Source organism: Amblyomma americanum, chromosome 3 (assembly GCF_052857255.1).
Source record: "Amblyomma americanum isolate KBUSLIRL-KWMA chromosome 3, ASM5285725v1, whole genome shotgun sequence".
In the NCBI taxonomy this organism is placed as follows: domain Eukaryota; kingdom Metazoa; phylum Arthropoda; class Arachnida; order Ixodida; family Ixodidae; genus Amblyomma; species Amblyomma americanum.
In genome coordinates this window covers 74,271,836-74,294,119 of record NC_135499.1, presented here as the reverse complement: position 1 = coordinate 74,294,119, position 22,284 = coordinate 74,271,836, and the positions used below count along the sequence as shown (strand labels likewise).

General features: G+C 46.7%; 1 long non-coding RNA gene across 1 annotated transcript; it reads left to right on the top strand.

Moving 5' to 3' along the window:
• Positions 1-472: 472 nt before the first annotated feature.
• On the top strand, positions 473-5,393 carry LOC144123069 (uncharacterized). The gene is made up of 3 exons (XR_013312996.1): positions 473-558; positions 3,474-3,562; positions 5,358-5,393. It is a non-coding gene; the product is annotated as an uncharacterized LOC144123069 (long non-coding RNA).
• The last annotated feature ends 16,891 nt before the right edge of the window (positions 5,394-22,284 follow it).

The window sequence follows — 22,284 nt, the reverse complement described above, 5'->3', positions numbered from 1 at the left end:
GGCAATCTTTCCAGTTATTGTCGTGTTTAATCATGAAATAGAATGAGGGGTCTTCTAAACAAATTTTCATTGCGATCGCAAGCCGCTTGCATGCCTGCCACCAGCATGCTCACAGTTGGTTATCATTTGGATCGTAGAATTACTTGTCCGCATGTGTCGTCGGTGTGTGGCAGGAATGAACCGACTTTTTCAAAAATTTATATGCTGAAATGTAAAGAGGGCAGTTCTCACCATGAGCAAAAGCTGAGCACTTGGCCATCATGCACTTCTAAGCATTCAGATCAGGTCAGAGTCCTCTACCACGCTTAATCACACTTAGGCACATCTTTTGCGCTCTCATGTCCTCTGAGAACAGGCATCTTGTGTTGAAAAGGCTTAAAAAATGGCGATGATAACGTCTTTAGTGCAGTGCTGCCTTCTTTCAGTGCTGGTGCACTGGTCATCCAATGCGTACGCATTTCTTGCAGTGCCCACATCCTGGAGTAAGCCCGGATTTGTGACCGAGTCTGCGGCAGCCCACTTGCCTTCCAAGCCTGCGACGGCATCCCTTGCCGACAAGTAAGAAATTATGGTTAAAGGTGACTTGCTTATTACCCTTATTGAGAGAGAGAACAAAACTGTAATGAACTCTCAGCCCCTGTCTGGGGTTTCTCAATAACATGTACTAGGTCTCGCGCAACACCTTACAGGCGTTTTAGATGAACACCTGAAGAATAGCGATGCAGGGTGTGGCTTGGGCAGCGAGCCAGTTGTTGAGGGAGGTAGGATGAAGGGTTGTGTGTATTGTGCCTAGCTTATTCTATAATAATCAATATATTCGCAGATCTTTCGTTTGAGTGGTTGCTTTTTTTGTTAATCTTTGCTACCGTCAAAAATGCGCCCTATTGGTCCTTAATGGCACTCGTTACTCGATGCGCATGATGGACAAGCAGTAAAAGAACGACTTTGCTACACATCTGAAGAATGGAGCATTAGCTTACAAAATTTGCATACCAGAAAGCAGGGCAATATCCCACACTTGCCTCACACCCAAAATTGATGCCTAAGAATCCTGGACTTGGAGAATATTACGCAAAATTCTATCATACCACATTTGCAGTACTCTGAAGGCCAAGTGACCTTGCTTCGTAGATTAGGCGTAATTGTTTTTGTTTGTTACAATTAGTCAGCGCTTTTTTGTTTAGCAGAATAATTTGAGGCTTGCGATGAGTATTTTAGCAGCGGCCTATAGTTGTGCCAGAACGTTAACCTGTGACTGTTTGCATGGTCTCATGAGAGATATTTTTGCCAGCTGTAAAGTTCTATCCGTTTTCGTGTTCGATAGGATACGACGACGTACAAGCGGAGAAGAGGTAGAAGACTCTAAAGAGTTGCGAACAGCGCCGGGGTCATGAAATAAATAACTTACATTGAGTGCATATGAAGCGGCCGGACTAGGTGAGGGAACAAGCATATTTTCGGGGTTTATGAATGCAATTTTTTTACTAAAACAATCAGTATGCTGCAGATATTTCATGTGCGGGCTTGTATTGTTTTGCTATTTAGTTCTTTGCTTTTAAAAATATGCCCCATTGCATCTTAATGGCAGGCTTAACTATTCGATGCGCATGATGGACAAGCAGTAAAAGAATGATTCCGCTAAGCAGGTTAATAACTTTCTAGTCGAAATCAAGAGAAAGAAATGGGATTAGACAGGGTATGCAATTCGAAGGCATGATAACCACTGGTCCTGAACGGTAACACATTGAACTCCAAGACAAGGCAAGCATACGAGAGGGCGGCAGAAGGTTAGGTGGGCGGATTAGATAAAGGAGTTTGCAAGCATTGGGTGGGTTAATTGGAGAGACGTGGGAGAGGCCTTTGACATGCAGTGGGCATAGTGAGGCGGGTTGATGATCAAAGGAAAGACCTGCATAAAATTTTATTTGAACCTCGTTGCCACAGTCGTCTGATGGTTATGAAGAACTATTAGTACAGCGCATTCTTATAATGATCAAACTCTCTTCGCTTGGCCTGAAATCACATAAAAAACCTCCTGTTGACGCATTTTGAGTCGTACCACGGTGCATGTTCACTAACCGGGCTGAGCGAAACACAAAGAACTGTTGAAATAAGGGAAGAGATGTTGCGATGATAATAATAGAAAAAATACTGCATAATCCGCTGACTGGCTATAGAAATGCCATGACTATAGTGGGCCATAGAGCAAAGCGGCGGTGAGTTCTTTTTGGGTTCAGTCTCTCATTCGAATAGGCTTGTTAAGGGGGTCTAAATGGATGTCCATGGAGCCACCGTCACATGCATTCATTTTAAGGAGCCGTAACAGTTTGACTTTGGAATGGCGTCTCAGTGTGGCGCCTCCGCTCTCATTTTGCCCTGTGTGTTAAGGCAAAATGTGAGATTTCGAACATTTCCTTCAGTTTTTCTGTGTTTCAGCTGGTCTCATCAAATTTAACGAACGTTATGCTAGGATAGAGGGTAATATTTTAACATTTCTGTAGCTGTGAAAAAAAAATGAAGGGGTCAATTTGCAAATTTGCATTACATATTGCTCCGCTCTTCCAACGTTTCCATAAGACTGGAATCAGACTGCTTCGGCTTTTGTCCCTTCTTTGAAAAAAAAAAAACTGCACCCTCTGGGCAGTAAGGCAGTTTTTTTTGGTTGGTGCCTTACATAATGCTCCAGATTGAGAATCAAACTGTGTGAGAAGGAACGGATGCGCTGTTTTTAATCTTGAAAAGCGTAGATTTTGCATAAGATGCCATATAGCGCATAATGCAGTGATTGCAAATGTGTGGCTCTTCGAGCATGAGAAATCCAATCTCAGTGGTCCTTCAGGGGAAGCTTTTAGTGAATGGAAGGCACCTTTTCTAAGCCCCAGCACCTTCTGGCTATGCGGCAAGCCATAGTAAATAATGGCTCTCAGTAAAATTTGCCCCCTTTTAGCCTGTGTGGAGCAAAACTTGTTTTTGATGTTTGAGCATTTATCAAAGCATCAGGCTCACATGATCGATATTTGATATCTCGATTTGTCTCATCGGAGGTGCGCAATCTGTTCAGAATGTCACATGATTTGATATTTCAGGGTAATGAGGTTCTACAGTGCTTGGCCACTTATGTGATACATGCACATTCCTGATGTTTGCCTCGTACTTTAGTTATGCTCGCCAAAGTAATCACTTCTTCATCGAGTGTTAAAATTTTGCTTTGGGACAATGATGTGGGAGCGGAGCTTAAACCACGTATTGAGACTGCTCCGCTTAATATGAGTTTGGGTCTGCTCCTATTATGTCAAAAATATTGATGTGTAAACACGCAGTTTTTAAATGGTAAGCACTTGCTGCCATTCAAACCTCACCGTCAGGATTTGTTCTGACTGCTGTGCTGATGTGTGACTTGATCCGAGGACAGTGTGTAGTGCGATTGGTGCATCTTGCACCACATGCTGACGTCATTGTCCATTGGGCTGCAGGGAAAGACCGCCCACACGTCCCGCTTCCAAGCTACGTTTTCCGTCCCGAACATAAGCCCAATGGCGGCAGAGGAGAAAGGCCCACCGAGGTGAGTGCTTCTGCATCACTGCCGGTTCCCGTGTCAGACGGTAAGAATCCACAAGACACTGTTGCATAAACTCGGGTCTAAGTTTTATAAGGATTTCAAGATTCCGAGGTTCGACTGTGTGGGGCCACTTGCGTGACATCTTCACATTACTGGAGTTTGCTTAATATTTTCGTTACAGCATGATAGCAAGGTTAACACTTGCAGAAGTTGCTACAGTCTCTGTTACAATTGTTACAGTAGTGTTGGGCCACTTACGTGACAACTTCACATTGCTGTAGTTTACCTCACTCCCCACTCTGGTAGCGAGAAAAATGAAGCATCGTGTATTCAGTGTAGTGTTAACTGCAATGATTGCCTTGAATTTTATGTGTCGAGCATCTCTGGAGCAGCTAATTTGTGATTGATGGCGTTTGCGATAGGCAAGAATAGCCCACGCATAACAGAAGTTTTTCTCGTTTTCAATACTGCCTGCTGTTAAGAAAAAATGTGAAGACTCTGCTTTGTCTCTGTAGTGTGGTTCCTAGCCTGTCCGTGCGAAACTATAAAACTGGGTCACTTTAGAAGCCTTTACATTGAATAAAACGGTCAGGAAGACAGCCAGCGGGCAGTGAAGTTGAACCCGACTAGCATAATTGACGACTTCGCGAGTGAGCTCTTTCATCTTTGAGAAATCCGTGTGCCGTGCAATGGTCGCTCAGAGAAAAAAAATCTTTTATGTAAGAGTAGAATGCGATATTCTTCAGAACTTCTTACCCGGCGATATTTAGCAACAGAGTTCTGAATGTTCATTGAGAAATTAACGTCATATATACACTGGTATAATATATGATGTATTATATATAAAAAGTATAAATATAAATATAAGTATGAGAAAAAGACGAAGTGTTAGGCTAGATAAACCAACTGAGCGGATTTGTGAATCGCATGACCTAGGTTGGTGGCAGGTATAAGGGGCCAATGCGGAAGTTTTAGGTCGGCTTGAACAGCTGGACACATAATTGGCAACTAGGGTACCGTTTACTCAATCTGTCTAGCCAACTTTAAAACAACCCATGAAGAAAAGAGCTATCACGTGACACTGGTGCTATTTGAGCGTGTGAGGACGCGTCTGCAGGAGCAGATTACGCTTTTCTGTCGAGGGCTACCCCCGTCGGTGTTTAGAATGTGCACTGGGTGACAAAGATGCATCAGGATTTGTATTGTGCCATGGTAGTTTTCTTGTTTTGAAAGAGTTTTTTTAATGTGAATAAACTTAGTTGCGTAAATGGCAGCTTGGTTTAAATATTTTAGACAAATTGTTTTCAAGACTGTCTACAACTCGTGAATTGAATCTATATCTGAAGCCAATATTTGAAATAGTCAGCTAATTAATAATTGTTTAAGCGAAACGAAAAAAATACCATTCACTAGAATATGCGACTCTGAACAACGCTGTGTTAGAATCACTCAGCTAGGACTCCCTATTTATATTCAGCTGCCACACCCATGTGGCCTCCTTGGACGCAAGGTTGCTCCCCAGTTGCCGGTGGCACATGCCACACCACGCGCGAGTTGCGTGCCCACCTTGCACTGCGCCCATCATCAAGCCTGGTGCTGAGTCCATGTTAGGCCAAACACGTAAGTGCCCGTTAGATGAAGAGAGATTTAAGTGCGCATGGGTCTTAAGGCGTGCGGTCCGCGTAGCGATCAAACTGCTCTCATGCGTTTTATGCTTTGTGAGCTGTTGTATTGCCCAGTTGTCAGGGTTCTTCAGGAGCCAGTACCCTGCTCCATAGGCTTTGTCACAACCATGCAGTGCTTGCGTCCGGAGTGGGCACGGATGAGTCATCGAGTCCGCTTCATGAAAGTGGTTGCTGTGGGCCTGAAGGGACCTCCATGGCGACAGCATTTACGATTGTAAGAAAGCAATCACTTGAATTTCCTAGCAGCTATCTCCGCACTGCAATTGCTTATGTGTGCTATGCGGATAGGCTTTCATTGTCAGCCACTGACTAGAAGATAGGTGTGCCTCTATCCTCTAATTTGGAAATAACTCCTATAGTTCAAGTGTTTCCAGTGATTTTCTTATGCATTCACGGGAGTGCGTTGAAGTGCGCACCAGTGCAGGACTGAACTGAAAACTGCGTTGAATTGCATGACATGAAAATCTAAGAACTGAAAGGAATCTGGTAGGCCTGGGCCAGGATACGTGGGCCTGGGTTTCTAGAGAAATAGTTGCCGAAGCTCTGTTGAAGCAATGCTTACGAGAGTGTTGTTGCGGGCTAGTTGGTATAAGATTGCTGAAAAAGGGAACAGCGCAAACACAAGACAAAGAGAGGAACGAAAAACAAGGAAGGCGGATTCATCGTCGCAGCCAATGAGACGTACTCCCAAAAGGCTAAACAGGCACTAGGAGTGAATTTTGAACAGATCATAGGAAGAGCCCTAAATAAGGAAAAAGCAGAAGCTGATGCACTATGCCAGAAAGGAGGCTTGGAAAAGTTGGCATCAAATATAAAGAATTGTAAAGGGCTGACTTCGAATGCCTTCTTCACTTCAAAAACCCACAAATAAGCTTCTTCTTTGCGTGTAATTGTCTCTGAGCGACGAACCTGGCAGCAAATGATAGGCACCTATTTGGAGAAATTGCTGTCGGCGCTTGCAAAAAAAAAGAAAAACGGCGCCTGTGTTAGATGTTTCTCTCTTTGTCTTGTGTTTGTGCTGTTCCCTTTTTTTTAAGAATGCTTCGTGGGACGTTGTGGATGCTGTGTAGTCACTCGTGTTTCAAACGCCGCATTCGTCGCGGAGAAATTATTTTGGCTAGCAATAACGAAAATATTGAGAGGTTTCATGCTTGTTGCATGACTTATGCACGCTCTGTCAATTTGGAGCTCTTTTTATTGCAAAAGCATATGTCCCCATAAGCACCAAAGCCGGCGTCCGCGTCGTGACTCATGTCCTATTCTTCTACGTAGCATGACTCCGCACTTAATAAGTAACCTAATGTAAGTTGTGCATAGTTTGTACAAAGTATGCATAGAAAGAAAAAGGAAGGAAATAATCGGAAAATGGCAATTTTCACACACACACACATGCACGGACGCAGACACACACACCCACTGATGGCTCGCAGTCATTGTCATAACTCAGTTATCTTGCAGCGCAACATGACCCGGCACTTCAATGTTTTGGAATTCTCATGCGTATGGAGTCCGAAGTGTGCATGCGGAAATTTTTGTGTTAGACGGCTGTCACAGGGTGATAAAGTTTGGAGTGTCATTGAATGGCCCATATGCAGCGAAACTTGCTCGGTAGGGGGTGCATCTAATCGATTGTACTACAGTCAAGTGCTGTAGCGACAAGTATGAATTCATTCCTAAATATTCACGGCAGCTGAGTTATTCAGTAACTGTAGCTGAGCTTGTTAGTTCAAGCTTCAGGAAAAAATGCATGCGCAAACTGGAGACATGGACGCATTGTGAGGCTGGGACTAGTCATGAAATTAACAAGAACATAGTCTTTGGAAAGGGTTAACTGGAGGCCAATGGGCGAGGTGTGTCTCCTGCAGTGAATGCAGTCTTAAGGCGCTCATGATTATTCAGATGATTTGTGGGGATCGAGATATGTACTACGTTTTCTCTCAAGCCCATTATTCATGCCTGGAAGTATTCTGGCAAAACGCCGGCACTGGGAACGCTGGGAAACAAACGGGGCCTAACGAATGAGGTTTGCGATTCAACGTTTGCTGCGGCTGCGGCGATCCGTCCGAAAGCACTTTCGCAGTTAAGAGAAAGCTGTGGCCAGGAGGCGACGGCTTCTAAAAGCTTGGTGCTCACACATACACTTTGAAGATAAACGTCCAGCGCAAAAGCCATCGCCTCGCACTCGGAGATTTCGATGCCCTGATAGCAGGCACAGACGACTGTGGATACGCCTTTGTAAATACCGTCTCGGGTGGGCTTATCGTTGGATGTGATGCAGTATCATTGCAACTACTGCCACAGGTCCGGCTTCCGATCTGTGGTAGGTCTTCCGGCAGCCGGGGCCTGTATATCTGTTACAGCCCCCCTCCCCACATGAGGGGTGTAGGCAGGAAAGCCTTTTTGAAGGGTGCTTTACGCATTCTCAGGAAGCAAGTATATCAGAAATTTTGATGAGAGAAGGGTGGGAGGTGTTTATGCAGTAGCACAGCCGCCTTGATGCACATTAAGACTGTCGGTGGTGGAAATTTCTCGGAGCCATCAACTATGGAACCTATATAACGACATGCCACGCCATGCCATGTTATGCCATAATACTGTACAGTTGTGATCCCTTGAGAGGGCCCCGGGAAAGTCATGGTGTCTGGCAAGCAGATTGTTCGCCGGGGACCTGATGGCGCATCCGTGTCGACAGTATGTCGCCTGAAATGGAAAGGTAGCAACTCACTCGTTTTGGTGAGCAGCCTCCGTTTGCCAATGCTCAGTGCGCGGTGGGGACTGCTGTTTTTTTTTTCTCACTTCTGGAACTTCATAGAAGGCGGGCATGATTCTAGCCTGTTTGTGCAATAACGCCTGTAGCACGTAGTTTGCATGAAAGAGTGCAAAAAATTCCGAAGGATGGAAGGGAATGACGACCGGAGCAAGCAATTGTTGGAGAGAAGCGAAAATGGGGGAGTCTGTGCTCAATATTGAGCTGCCTAATTGGTTTTTGGAGGGACGAGTACAACTAATGATAGCTTAGAAAATAGGCACTCACTCATTTCGGTTGGAGAGCCATGCCGAAAACAATCACCGTGGGGAAGAGTGGGCTAGTACGGAAGTAGACAGGGTAGCGGTTACTAGAGGTTGTCGTGGAAGCATGCCTTGTTCCCGTTGACGTTCTGATGTCTATAGGACACGCTTGGTTAACAAAGAATTGTCATCAGTAGGTGTTTTCGTCCGACTTGGTTTGAAGCCATATAGGCGCAAGCTTTGAAAAAAAAACACGAAATATAGAAAGCTTTAGCTCGAAGTGGCTATCTGGTTGCTTGGGTAGATTTCCATTAACATGGAACGTGGGTGGAAATCCTGCAAGAGGGCCTCCCTGAATCTTCGTGTATATATTTTTCATGGGGTTTAAGGTCCCAAAGCGACTCAGGCTATGCGAGACGCCGTAGTGAAGGGCTGCAGAAATTTCGACCACCTGGGGTTCTTTAACGTGCACTGACATCGCACAGTACATGGGCCTCTAGAATTTCGCCTCCATCAAAATTCGACCACCGTGGCCGGGACCGAACCAGCATCTTTAGGGCCAGCAGCCGAGCGCCGTAACCACTCAGCCACCGCGGCGGCTGCAGTTGGGAAAGGACTGTAGCCTCGAAAACAAAGGCTGCCTAGTATACTACGCTTTACGCGCACTCTGTTCTTGTTCCTTCAACCTTTTCTCAGGAAAGAAGTTATACGCGAGGCTTCTAGAATATGGTCCTAACAAAGAACTAAAAACCGTTGCATCGCGCCTACAGCTTCCGATACATGGTTAGCAAGCTGAGAAGAGGAAAGATACGTCAGTCTTTGTGTGACCTTAGTGAAGATCAATGTGGTTCATTTATTGACACCTTAGTGTCCTGCACGTAGTCTAACATTTTTTCTCGGAGAGCTTGAGGTATGACAACTTTGCGGCCTCTAAAGAGTGTGCCAACTGTCACTGACAGTTCTACGGCAAAGGGCTTGAACTGTCCAGTAAGAGGCTGATGGTACGTAAGAGCTTTCATGACCTTTGAGAGAACTAGGCCATTTACGGTCTCTTTAGCCAGTTTCTTCCTTGTTTTCTCACACACCAAGCTGGAGCAGACCTAGATGGCATGAACCTCGACATCATTGTCATCTGCTGGAACCCCCTTATCCTGGATGTCAGGTGCACGAGACAGGCTGCCTGACAAAACAATAAGTTAGCCAGGGACATAACACGATTCGTATTTGTATGTCGGAAGCCTAGGAAAGAGGCATTGTAATCTTGGTCTCTGATCTTGTGGTCGCTGCCCAGGTCTTGTGTATTGCACCAGATAGCCCCGACTCCGTCAACAACAAAGATTAGATCCGCCAAAGTGTCTGCCGAAACACTGGTCCCTTGCCTCGTTGTGAGGGCGGGGTCTGTGAGGAGGACAAGCCTGTGCAATTGTATGCCTTCCCAAAGCTTTCTGCCTTTAGTCCCATGCCGTATGATGCGCTTTGAAGTCCCCCGGGACTACCAGCGGGTTTCCTTTAGCCTTCCTATGAGCACGCGCATGAATAGATCTCCGAAGTCGCTTTGCTTCTTCCTCTGAGAGCGGTCATGTGGCAGCAGTAAAACGGTGTCTTTTGGCAAGAACTGACTGTGATCCTACCTCACATTTCTCTCATTGTAAACCATTCGTTTATCCTAAGCACTTGCCACAAAGCTGTTATTGGTCGGCGTGGTGGAAGGTTTAGCTGCCATTACCACTCGGCGGCGCTAAAATATTGTGCTTTCGCTGTACTGACAGGGATTTTCTTAACTTCCGCGATACATCAGTGCTCATGGTACTCGGCTGCTGACCGAAAAGACGCCGGATTGATTCCGGCCGTGACGGTCGCAGTTCGAAGGAGACGAAATGCTAGAGGCCTATGTACTATGCATAGTAGAACTTTCTCCGGCTAACTAGTTAATTTGGTACATTTCAATATTATAGCGTGCGCTAACAGGACGAACACTGGAAACCTGGAGAAGACAAAAGAAGCGCTTCTTTCGTCTTCTCCAAGTTTCCTGTGTTCGTCCTTTTAGCGCACGCTATACAAATGTGCTTTGCGATGTCAGTGAACATAAAGAAAACCAGGGGGTAGAAATTATCTGGAGCCCTCCACTACGGCGTTTGAGTTGCTTAGGGACATTGACCATCATAAACCTACCTAATGAGACTGAATTTATGATCTCGCTAGAGAACGACTGTTCTAATTTTGTATGATGATGACAATAACAAGCTGAAAACAACAAGTTGACAATAACAAGCTGAAAGATATTGCGCAATAGAAGTAGGTGACCGGCTATCCAGACAAAATGCTGGCAAACTCTCAGGAAACAAGCGCTAGGGCATAAAAGCCTCTAACTGCATAGATTGAATTGACAGAACTGTCAAAGTTGAGCGCAGCGTAAATGACAATATTGTTTAGATCATCAAGAAGTGTGAAGAAACGATTAAGAGTGTAGACGAGCCTTAAAAAACGCAGCAGTTCCACGATTAGCACAGCCCTCGCATGAAAAGAGATAAAATCCCATTAAGGAAGGGTGTCAGGCAGGAATACTAGAGATATCCACGAGTATGCACCGCGTGTTCAGAGGTATTTATGTTAAGGAACTGGAGAGGGAAGAGTTAGGGATAAAAGTTTATTGACAACTTAGGACTAGTGATATTTCTCGTTCGGCAACTCAGGGGACGATTTCGAATGGCGATCAAGGACCTCTGGAGGGAAAGCAGAAAAGTGGATGAAGAGAAATATTGTCCCGAAATAACTATTGTTCGTGAAGAGGACAATTGCTATTAACAATGTAGGAGCAAGCAGTATTATTGGAAGTGGTAAGACAGCCACTTGATGAGGGCAGTGACCACAGATCCATGCACGACACTGAAATATATAGGACTATAACGGGGGCAGTACATTTTGCAGGTACTCAGGTACTCAAGGAATAAAAATATCGATATGCCTCTAAAGAGCCCCGCTATAAAATGTGGCGGAAATTTCTCCAGAGCCTTCGACCAGCTCTACCGTGCCACATGCAATGATATGCTGTGCTAACTAAGTGTGTTCATATCTTGCAGTGTGGCGGGTTTCCTGGACAAGTCATCGAGTCTCAAGTGAGACGTACTCACGGAGGCCTTTTGGGGTGGCCGGGTTGACAACGTGCTACCCTAAACTGATGCTTTCTGTGTGGTGCCCTTCCTGGACAAGTCATCGAGTCTGGTCAGAATCTTGCTACCAGAGGACCTCTGGGGAGGCCGAGACGACAATGTGTTACCCTAGTAGTGACGCTTGTGGTGCGATGCACTTCCTGGACAAATCATCGAGTCTGAAGTGAGACATATTCACGGAGGCCTTTTGGGGTGGCAGAGTTGACAACGTGTTACCCTAGACTAATGCTTGCAGTGTGGTGCCTTTCCTGGACAAGTCATCGAGTCTGTTGTGGAGCGTACTCACGGAGGCATTTGGGGTGGCTTGGTTGACAACGTGTTGCCCTAGCACACTGACACTTGCAGTGCGGCACCCTACCTGGACAAGCCATGGAATCTGCAGTCTGCTGTGAAGAGCACTCATGGAGGCCTGCTGGGGAGGCAGGGTTGAGAACGTGTTACACCCTAGTAGAACGACGCTTTCAGTGCGGCACCCTTTCTGGACAAGTCATCAAGTCTGCTCTGAAGCGTTCTCACGGAGGCCCTCTAGGGAGGCCTGGGTGACAACGTGTTTCCATTTTAGGCTGACACTATGTAAGATAAAGCTTCACTGTGACACTTGCGGGGCTGGTAATGTGAGCGCTGTCTTAGTCCTTAAGGGCAATAAACCCATCGGAACTGAGCTAAGCAGGTTGTGAGCAGTGTTTTATTGCTGAAAGAAGCCACATGTATGGGTCTTTTTTCCTTGAGCTGTGATCATTGGCTTCAGCACAGAATCGGTGTAAGGGAAAAGCTTTGTTTGTTTGGTTGCGTAGTAGGTCTCGCTGCGCAGGCTTGTCTGTAGACTGCGCAGACGAAACCTGCGCACATGGCTGCTGCTCGGAAGAAAACTTTGCGCGTGCTAAAGCGAGGCGTTACTTTTCATTCTTCGATCGATTTTTACCATTTCTGTAAATGCTTGTGAATTATTTTGCTCTTCCAATATCGGTAGTGGCAGCTTGGACGGAAGGGCCGCTAAAGTCATTCGCCAGGCTCCTTTTCTGCTTTCCTAATGGCTGTGGCCTGCGTCAGAGTGAAGTTCTCTTCACTAAAGAACTTTATGTGTAGTTATCTCTGTGTTGAATTCGTAGCTGGTTTACAGGAGTTTGTGGCTCACTGGAGAGGTTGAGTCGCTAAGTTCAGTTTTCGCGTTTATGGTTTTGTGGTAGTGTTTGATGGGCCGATCTTTTGCCGCCACCCCTTTTTTCTGAGTATGAGGGGAGCATGTAGAGAAACACTGCTCAGACACAAAAGCACCTCCTGGGATGAACTGGCTGTCGCAGTATAACCCTGCGAGTTATACCCGCCGTAAAAACTGCAGCGACCAACGCTCCCCAGCGGCACAGCAGTGGTGTTACAAGAACGCACTAAGCTGCCGAGCAACCTACGTACTCGTAAGTACTCTAAGAAACTCTCAGCGTGGTCTGCTGCTTAGTAAAGCTTAGCCCAAGCTCCATGTATGAAACCTTTATCTCTGATTGATGATGTCGCGTTTTCGTCTGTGTAAAAATAACTACTCTCTAGAGATCTCGGGATTACTTATGATCGGGGATAGCGAGCTGGCTCTTTCAATGCCTGTATCAACGTGCCAAGCTGGCAGCTGTAGTCGCGCCCTGGATTGAAGGAACGACGACTGCATTAAAAGAGGGACTCAATCAGGAGCTCAAGAGGCGATAAGATTCAATAAAGCTCTTTCTCTCTCTCTTAAAGCCACGTATCCTATCCACGGCACATTAAGGATGCTAGCGCTTTTCGTTGCAGTGGTTGTGCACTTTGGCACACGCAAATGGGAATTGTTCTTTCATGACCCGATCCTTCTAAGCGCTATGGAGACGTGAAAAACAATTCGGCCGCTGTGGTGGTTGAGTGGTTATGGCTCTCGGCTCCTGACCGGAAAGACACTGGTTCGATCCTGGACGCGGCGGTAGAATTTCGATGGCGGCGAAATTCTAGAGACTCGTGTACAGTGCGATATTAGTTCTCCTTGAAGAACCTCAGGTGGCCGAAATTTCAGGAACCCTTCACTACGGCGTCCCTCATAGCCTGATTCAATTTGGGATGTTAAAACCCCCATAAAGCGTGCTAAACTAAAACAATCTGCCTGGTCGGGCTCAATGATCGGGCGAGGGATCGAGTGTATACCGCGGCGGCCACGTGGGAGGGAACAATTTGGGAGAGTGCGATTTCTTATCGCCACTTTCAAGGAACACTAAGGACAAATTGAAAGTGGCCTGCAAGGAATCGCCAGCACCGGCAGTTTGCACATCCCACTACGCTTCTGTTAACTTGTGACAATTATCGCGCAGTGTCTCTGTGCTTTTATGTTGCGAATATTAACCTAGCTAGTAACGGGAAGAGAATGTTTCATTGCGAAATGAAATATTTTGATCAAAAGAGGCAAATAAATATTGCTAAAAACAACTCGTATGGAGTTGTAAAGTTGTGGAATTGTTCACTTCACATTTCATGGCCTGGTTTGCACTGGCAATCGCCTACCGGGCTTCATCAGTATGCGGTGACGCAGCCGCTGTCATTGGTGTGGGCAAGAAGAGTGCTTTTTTAAATATGACCGACGTCCAGACCAGCCATAAATCAATCCAGAGCCTCACCAATCAGTCATGCCGCTTTTGTGTTCAGAAAGATAATAACGAACATATGATCTGGGCATGCAAAGTCCTTAAGCTTCCCGCTGAACTCTTGCCTGATCCCTACAAAGAAGCATGGGATAAGCTAAGGCCCAGCGACGACCCTGACATTCAGTCTAAGGCTGTGGAATAGGCTGGCGTCGGCCAATCTCTCCACGGCCTGCGGCACGCTAGATAACTTGTCTTAATTTCCTGAGCTTATGTGCAATAACGTTTTGTCAGCCTCAGCCGCTTGTGTGCATTGCTGTTAAAACTTTATTCGCTTTGCTCACAGTTACCTGCGAGTTAAAAATCATTTGCTACGTGGTTTAACACTGCAGTGATGCGGTTTACCTAATCTACAACACCCATGTGTCGCGGATCCACGAGGTTCGGAGTTTGATGTGAAAGAGGTGTACACGTTGAGCTCCTCAGGAAATATTTATGGCGCTTATGAAAATGCATGCACCCCTGCTAGTGAGCTGAAAGAACAAAATTGAGCGCAAATTTGTGGCTGCAGGCCAGGCTAAATGCACTCTTCGTGCGTTCAGTTAGAACTGTTGCCGGAAGAATGAGGTTTGCACTGCCTGGGCCCCTGACAGGGTGAAATGTGTAATATATAGACGGAGACAAAGCACTTAACAGGCACTGGATGCTGCCTGCCAGTAAAGCCTGTGCTGGCAGAGTCTTCTGTCAGCGGAGAAACGAAGCTGACCCGGCAGAAAGAACATGAACTCTCATTTTCCAAAGAAACTGGATGTTTCCATAGGGCGCTTGTTTCTTCTTGCCTGGCCAGTGTTCAAGCTCCTACGCCCTATATATATATATGCGGTGAGGGTTTCTTCATTTTTTTTCTTGGGGGGGGGGGGGGAGGGGGTAGTAATATACTTCGGATACGCTGGAGGCTGTGTTTTTGTAGCGTTACTGTACGTGTACAGCTAAGCGTAAAGTTCGGCGTGCCGTGCTTTGGCCGCCCCGACAGTTCGTTTTCAAGAAACGTCAAGGACCCAGAAATCTTTAGTTTAAACGAGGTGAAATCTGCCATATAAGCAACGAGCATTCCGATATAGGTTTATTTACAAGAAGTAAGCCGGTGCTGTCTAGAGTCCATCACAGGCCAGAGAACTATCGAGGACGAGAGAGGAAACGAAAACCTTTGTCCTCTCTGTCTCTGCTCTCGTCCCCGTCTTCTCTCTATCTTTGAACCTCTCTAGACAATCGACTGCAAGCCCGTTTTGCTCAGCCATGTCAGGCCGTTCTCAGCAAAGCTCACAACGCAAGCGATGAGTCCGTGAATATGCCCTTCGTTGTCTTCGGTTGCCCGGCCGTAGACGTCCGCTGGCGCACGGTAGGAACCTAGGCCAGTTTCCTAAATAAAATTTCGGACCAGAGAGCTAGGCTGGCACCAGGTCAGGGCAAATCTTGTACTCACTTGTAAAGCGGGGGTTACTCGGCGGCGCTGGACATCAAATCTATTTCAAAATAGTATGGTGCCTCAAAGTTTAGCGTTCGATTTTAATACTATAATTTACAGTGACAGCTGATAGGAGAAAATTTTTCGGTTCTGCGACGTCGCTGGCGCAATACGAAGAACAGGGATTTAGAAGGACAAAGGGAGTGGCGCCCTCTGCATGCAAAAGCGTGAACTGGTATTAGCTCCACGTGGGCCTGCGCGCAGAAGGCGCCCGGCTCGGCGAACTGCACATTCACCACCGGTAACAGTTGTCGCTGAATCTCGCTTTAAAAAGTCTTAACTTAAACTGCATCCATCGTAGTACCGGCTCACTCGACAACCAGGTTGGCCAGAAATGTGGCAATCTGCCTCGGAATGAGCTTCACCAAAACGTCGCCGGTTGCAGGTTCCGTGCGCATCTCCGGAGTGGTCATGCGTATTCTGCTCGTGCGCAGCGGCAGTTGGTTGTGCCTCGTCGGCCATTGCTGTCGATGGCTTGCGGAAGGAACTGGTTGGCTGCCAGAGTGACCGGCTGCACGTTTTCCAGCCGGCAGCATTTGAGAAGCCACTGCGAATAACGACAAATCAATAACTATCGCTAATATTTCAGATTTGCAGTTCCTCCGGCTGACAGTCTTCCAGCTACCAATCTTTAACCTGCCACTGATTTTTTTGTTCGTAACAATGACAGAGGGAACTGAGGACAGTGATTTCTCAAATAACGGGCACCTGTACCAAATCTAATCGTTTGGACTTTTTACTTGAAACGGAGATCCAAGAGCTTCGTTTACAGCAGTCGGCGAAATTTGCATCGAAAAGAGGTAGAGTTGTTGTATGGTACGGTGTGGTATGTTACGAGATGGGACTAGATGGGATGGCATGGGATAGTATGGTCTTATTATGTGTGGTTTAGCGTCCATATTACGTACATGAGATCTGACGATTGCCTAGGGTACAGCTCCAGATTGAATCGGACCAGCTGTGTTTCTTTCACGTGCGCTGGGCATCGCACAGCACTGACCTGATTTTGCATGTTGTTTTCAAATTCTCCACGGCTGGGATTCTGTGCGATGACATTGGGCTCGGCAGCCGACCACCAAAGCACTGCAACTGCCTTGAGTGTTTTAAAAAATAGGCATGAAGAAAGCATGGCTTATGCAGTGCTGCAGGCTGTGCAGTATTGGGATTGCCCACATTCACACCTTATTAGCAACTCCTTTTCTTGCTTTCTTTCCAAACTGGCCCGGAGCTTGAGGGGCTTCGTCGCTCGATACTAAGTTCGACACCCTATAGGATCGAATCCCGCCACATTTCAGTGGTGGCGAAAAGCTGAAGCGCTATTGTGCTGTCCACATTAACAAATCCTAGGGGGTCGAAAATAAGTTTGAGGCCTGCACTATGGCACCTCTAATAGACCTCTGCCTTGCGTGACGTTAAAGCCCACCAAGATGCCACCACCTGTCTTCTTTCCTGGAAAAGTTCTCCGATAATGACCAGTAAAGTTTTGTAAAGCTACGGTGCAAAGCGCGTACTTCGTACCCCCTTCCCGCGTGTAGGGCAACACATTGGGCGTCACTTAGACAACCTTCCTGCCTCTACGTTCATCATTCTTTCTCTCTCTCTCGCACCTCTTTGGCGGGGGCACCGGCTAATAGGGGCATATTGTTTTATTATTATTGACCTATGAGGAGGGAGGGATTGGAGGGAGAAGTGCCGCATCGTAATTTGAAGAAACTGTAAACGAAGGTTGAAAAAAAAACACTCGAATATATGCCATTGCTGATTAGTTTCGGCTTGCCACAATTTAATTTTGAACGTAATGCTTTATCAGTAGCAAGCAGTTACAGAAATTTTTTTTTGTTATAGTCTAAAAAGCTTGAACTGCTAGGCTCGCTATTTTGCACGCATGAAGTAATGGGGAGAAAACATTGTATTAGTGTTGTCACTACATAACCATGGCCGGTTAACCCATAAGCAACGCTCTGGATCAAGTGACCGTGGTTAACACTGAACCAATTTTACACTTCACCGTGTGCATATATGTGGCTGCCTAACTATCGCCCACATCATTCCAACGTCGTTGGAATGCTTTTACTCTGAATCAAATTTATATTGTGCACTTCAGGTTTCCAGATTTCTGCCTGCGCGCATTTTGGGTCCAGATGACCAGTTACTAACAGGCCGCTGCCACGTTAGAGTAGGCATAGCTCACTGAACGATGAAACAGCACAGGAAAACGCTGCATACCGAAGAAAATCTTTACTCCGAAGCAATTTCATGACGCCTGGTATTTTGAACGCCGCCCTTTGCGGAAGAAGATCCCTGGCGCCCAGTCGCATAATTCATTGCCTCAGACAGACAATGTACCTTAACTTTTGCTTACGTCGAGAGCTCGCACCGTATTAACACTGCAATATGGAGTATTTCCACTGCTGTTCTTTGGCGAACAGTGAACGATTTGAGGAGTTAGAGGAAGTTTTTCCGTCGAGTCAAAGCCTCACCCTTGTCTGCAAAGCGTTTTTTCTCGAAAGTCCACTGTTCCGGAACAGATCTACAAAAAATTTCTAGGACACTTAAGACTGCTTATGTGCTTTGAATGCGAAAGCATTTCGTTTTTTATATCTATATTCTTCTATTTTAATTTTTTTCTCTTCCTTTCTAACGACACACCTATTCATTAGCATGCAGTTGTAACAAAACGTACATGCTAGGTTCCCTTTCGCTAAGGAGCAACGCCATTTTTTCTCCCATGGGTTGCGTGCTCGCCTCGCAGCCTATAAGTCCGGGGTTCAATTCCCATACACTTTCGGAAGATTTTTGATGCCACGGTTACGCCATCTGGGAGTTTTGGTACCACTGCTGGTGGTCAGCGCCGACGGCGAGTTTTGTTGCCAGTGAAGCATATAATGCTTGTGCATTGAGACACGAATGGCAGCCCGCCCCTCCAACTCCACCGCCCCCCCCCCCCCCGCAAAGGGCACAAAACACTGTCATTTAACGAGAGAAGCCTAGCTGTTCCGCAGAAATTGTGGCAGTTAGAAGACAGTATTTGCTTAGCGTTATAGATAAGTATTCATTCAAAGCGTTTGTTCACGTGAATCATGTTTTTTCTGTCGCTCGAAAGGCGATCTCTTTATTTACGGACACTGGAGTCAATGACGGACGCATGCCTTACCTCGGACGTATGGTATAGGTGTGACGATATAACTCTGCTGCCTTTTAAAAGCAAAGAAAGTAATCACAGAGAGTACAAGAGACAATTTACTCCTTTGGGAGAGTACCAGTTTTTAGAGTGTATATATATAGAAGAGGACTAAACAGTGCGCTTGAAGAGAGCGCAAGTTTTACATGACGACCGATGCTTCAGTGGGGAAACTCGGCGCTGTTCTTAAAGTCCTGGGCTTGTATTGTGGGAGTGCGAAATAGGGTGGATTAAATTGTTCGCGTTCTCTTGCTCCAATAATGGCAAACTGCGGTAAATCAATTTTGCGCTGCGTTTATTTATGCAATGGCAAGTAATTTTAATCCGTTATGACATAAAAAGGAAAGACAAGCCAACCGGCTTCCGCAACCCAGAACTTGGAACTCAATCCAATCGACACAAACCGGAATGAACATGTCGGCTTAGCCAACATTTCCAGCATACGGGTTCCAGTGGTACCTCTGGACACGGTTCATTATCAGCCACGAGTGTGTGCTTCGCGCAAAGAAGTGTCCGCTGATTACTTTAGCTTCGAACTCCACTCTCTACAGGTGGCTGCAAATGTGAGCATCTGCCAGTCTCTTTACTACTAAAACTCTCCTGATTCATCAAAGCTCCTTTCTCCGGTTTTCGTCACCAATCGATGTGTTCTGCTTTTTCACCAAGTGTAACATTTTCTTTTTGTATTGTTTGCCTAAAGCGCAAAGAAGTAAACATGGCGGGAGAAATATCATGCTTTAATATGGTCATCTTGAAAACAAAACAAAATCCAGTGCGCATCGACAAAGGAGAGTGCTTGCAGTGTCTGCGCTTCTTTTTCCTTTGTCCGTGCGCGCTGATTTTTGTTTTCAAGATGAACTACAATCAAATAGCCCATTTCGCCCTTCTTCTACCCCTATACAGGTTTTCTGAACTCACTCAGCAGCGCGTAGGTAGGTAATGAATGAATACTTGCCTAATTGTAATGATTTAGCGATGCGCAGGAGAACGAGGTATAAGTCTGAACACTGGCCGCGTCAAGATAACACCGTCGGCAGCGCGGAAAAAGACGTGGCGACATACTCACAGTGATGTTAATCATGATGGCCGTTCTCTTGAGAGCCAGGTGCTCGAGACGAAGGAGCACCTGGTTGGAGGTGCCAGGCAGCCTCTCCAGGGAAAGCACGTGCACAGTCCGGGGCAACAGTGACCTCAGAGCGGAGAACTGGAACCGTTGAGCAGTCAACACAATGCATTACTCTCTCCTAGCATAGCTCTTAGATTACACTAGTTACGAAACTCGGCTTGAAAAAGTGACTAGTCCCAGTTGCCACTTTCCGAGTGTTTAAGGATGACTGTGCCGTGTGAAAGCAGCTAATGAAAGCTACGGCCGTATTTGTCCATTGTGTGATGAAAATAGTGTTTTTCCTTCTTCTTAATTTATCTCTCGGACTGTTGTATCTATGGATTTCTGTTAATGCATCTCTATCACTGATTTTGTTTCCAGGCGAATCGGCGTTTATGAGAAAACGCAAAGTTTGCAACTTGAGGACAGTTCCGTTATCAAGTTCAAATCTGTAAGCACCCGAATTTTGCGTGAAACTTTCGAGTATTCCTCCGAACGCGGGGCGGACGCCTCGCTTGGCCTCGCGTCAGGCATAGCTCGACCACGCAACGCCTTTCCTAGCCCAGGCCTAACCTCCTTACTCGTGCCCTGTCATGACCTCCCTCGACGCCGAGCCTGCCTGCAGCAGCATGGCTTACCAATTCGAAGGGGAAGATATCACGTGCGAAGAGTTTGCTACCGATCCAAGATGGACCCGGGCATTTATGGCCCGCAAGCTAGCGTACCCAGCTTCGTTCTCGTCCGAACAAGGCCGTCTAGCTCTTCCACGTGCACGCTACCCAAGTCTTCGCCACCGACCGGCCTCGCCACACCGGCCCAGCTCCAAAAAGGCGAGTCGTCTTCGCCCACTCTACCTAAAATCAAGCGCCAGGCTCCGCTACCGAAATTGCCCACCCAAGATCTGAAAGTTATATTCCGACCCAACGGAGGCCTAGACATTCGCAAGCCCAACGGGGGCTTCCTCCTCTCCGTTCTGTGCATCGTATTGAAACTCTCTGTGGAAGCGGTACGTCAACAGGACCGCGATTAAAGAATTAAATTGGAGTAGTTGGTGCTTTTGATGCACAGACTGCGACATATTACTAGCGTTCTATATTACATATTACTAGTGTGTTTATGCTCTTTGTCCTTTGTATTTTAACGCTAGTAATATGTCGCAGCCTGTGGGTCAACAGGGCATCATCTATATAAATATCCTCAACTCGTTTCCCGTATGTCCTCGGAAGAGCGCGCGGCGCGCTACGAGCCGATAACCTCCCTACTCGTCGGAGAGACGATGTACCCGGTGAAAGCCTACATAGGCCAACCCGACAACGCCATTCGAGACGTAATTTACAGCGCTATTTATGACCAGAAGGCAGAAGAGATCGTCTACGGCCCCCAAACCTACAACAAGAGCGATTCCTACACAATTTCCGATGCGAGGCAACTGGGCAAGACGAAGTCGATCCTCGCCACTTTCATCAACACCAGGAAGGTCTCCAAGCAACTGAAACTATGGGAAGATATACAACTGCTACCCCTTCTTGGCGAAAGCCGAAGCGTGCTTTAACTGCTGAAAGCCCGGACATCGGAGCGAGGTGTGTACGGCTCCTCGCCAAACTCTCTGCCGCAGATGTGGAGAGAATCATCCACCCACCGACCGACCAACGTGCGAGGTCAAATTTCATTCTGTGCATGCAATCGTACTTTACGGGCTGCAAGGACTGCAAGGTTCGCTTCAACCGCCCAGGCAACAAGCAACCAGGCACCACCGCCATCTGTACCAAAGAAGAAACGGAGGAGAAACAGTTGCCGACCCACCGATAGTCACAAAGCCGGCAGCGGCCAAACTCGAAAGGCCGCGCCAACTCCCGCTCCAGATCCAAGTCCAGAACGAGGAAGAGCTCTACCTCAGCGAAAGGAACAAGGAGCAGATCGCCGTCTTTCCCACCCCTGGGCAGCGGAGGTCAAGCCACGTTCGAAAAACAGGTGAGCTGGTCCCGCAATCTCCCTCCTTGGTTGGAGAGAATAACCAGCTAAAGACACAGCTAGAAAAGAAGAGCAAACAAATCCAGCAAAAAAGCTAAAATATCGAAAACCTAAGTGAACAGATTCAACTTCTAATGAAAAAATCAACCACCTCAGAAAAGATTGATATCCCCAGAAATACCCCTACTCCTACACCAGTAGCCAGCCCACCAAGCTGCCTCACACAATGCGTCCCCGTGAAACGCAAGACGAAGGAACCAAACCCCACCACAACCGATAGCGCAATGTTCCTCGAGACAATCTTTAAGGCTATTAATATCCTCGAACAGAAGATAGAAAACATGTCCAAGGAAACCAAAACTTGGGCAGCAACAGTCAGCAGCCGGCTGGAGCGCTTGAGCAAAAGATGAGTGCACAAGATGCTATCACCATCAGAGAAGCCTAGAGAAACTCCTCTCCAACCAAACCAAATTCAACCCTCTCGCAAC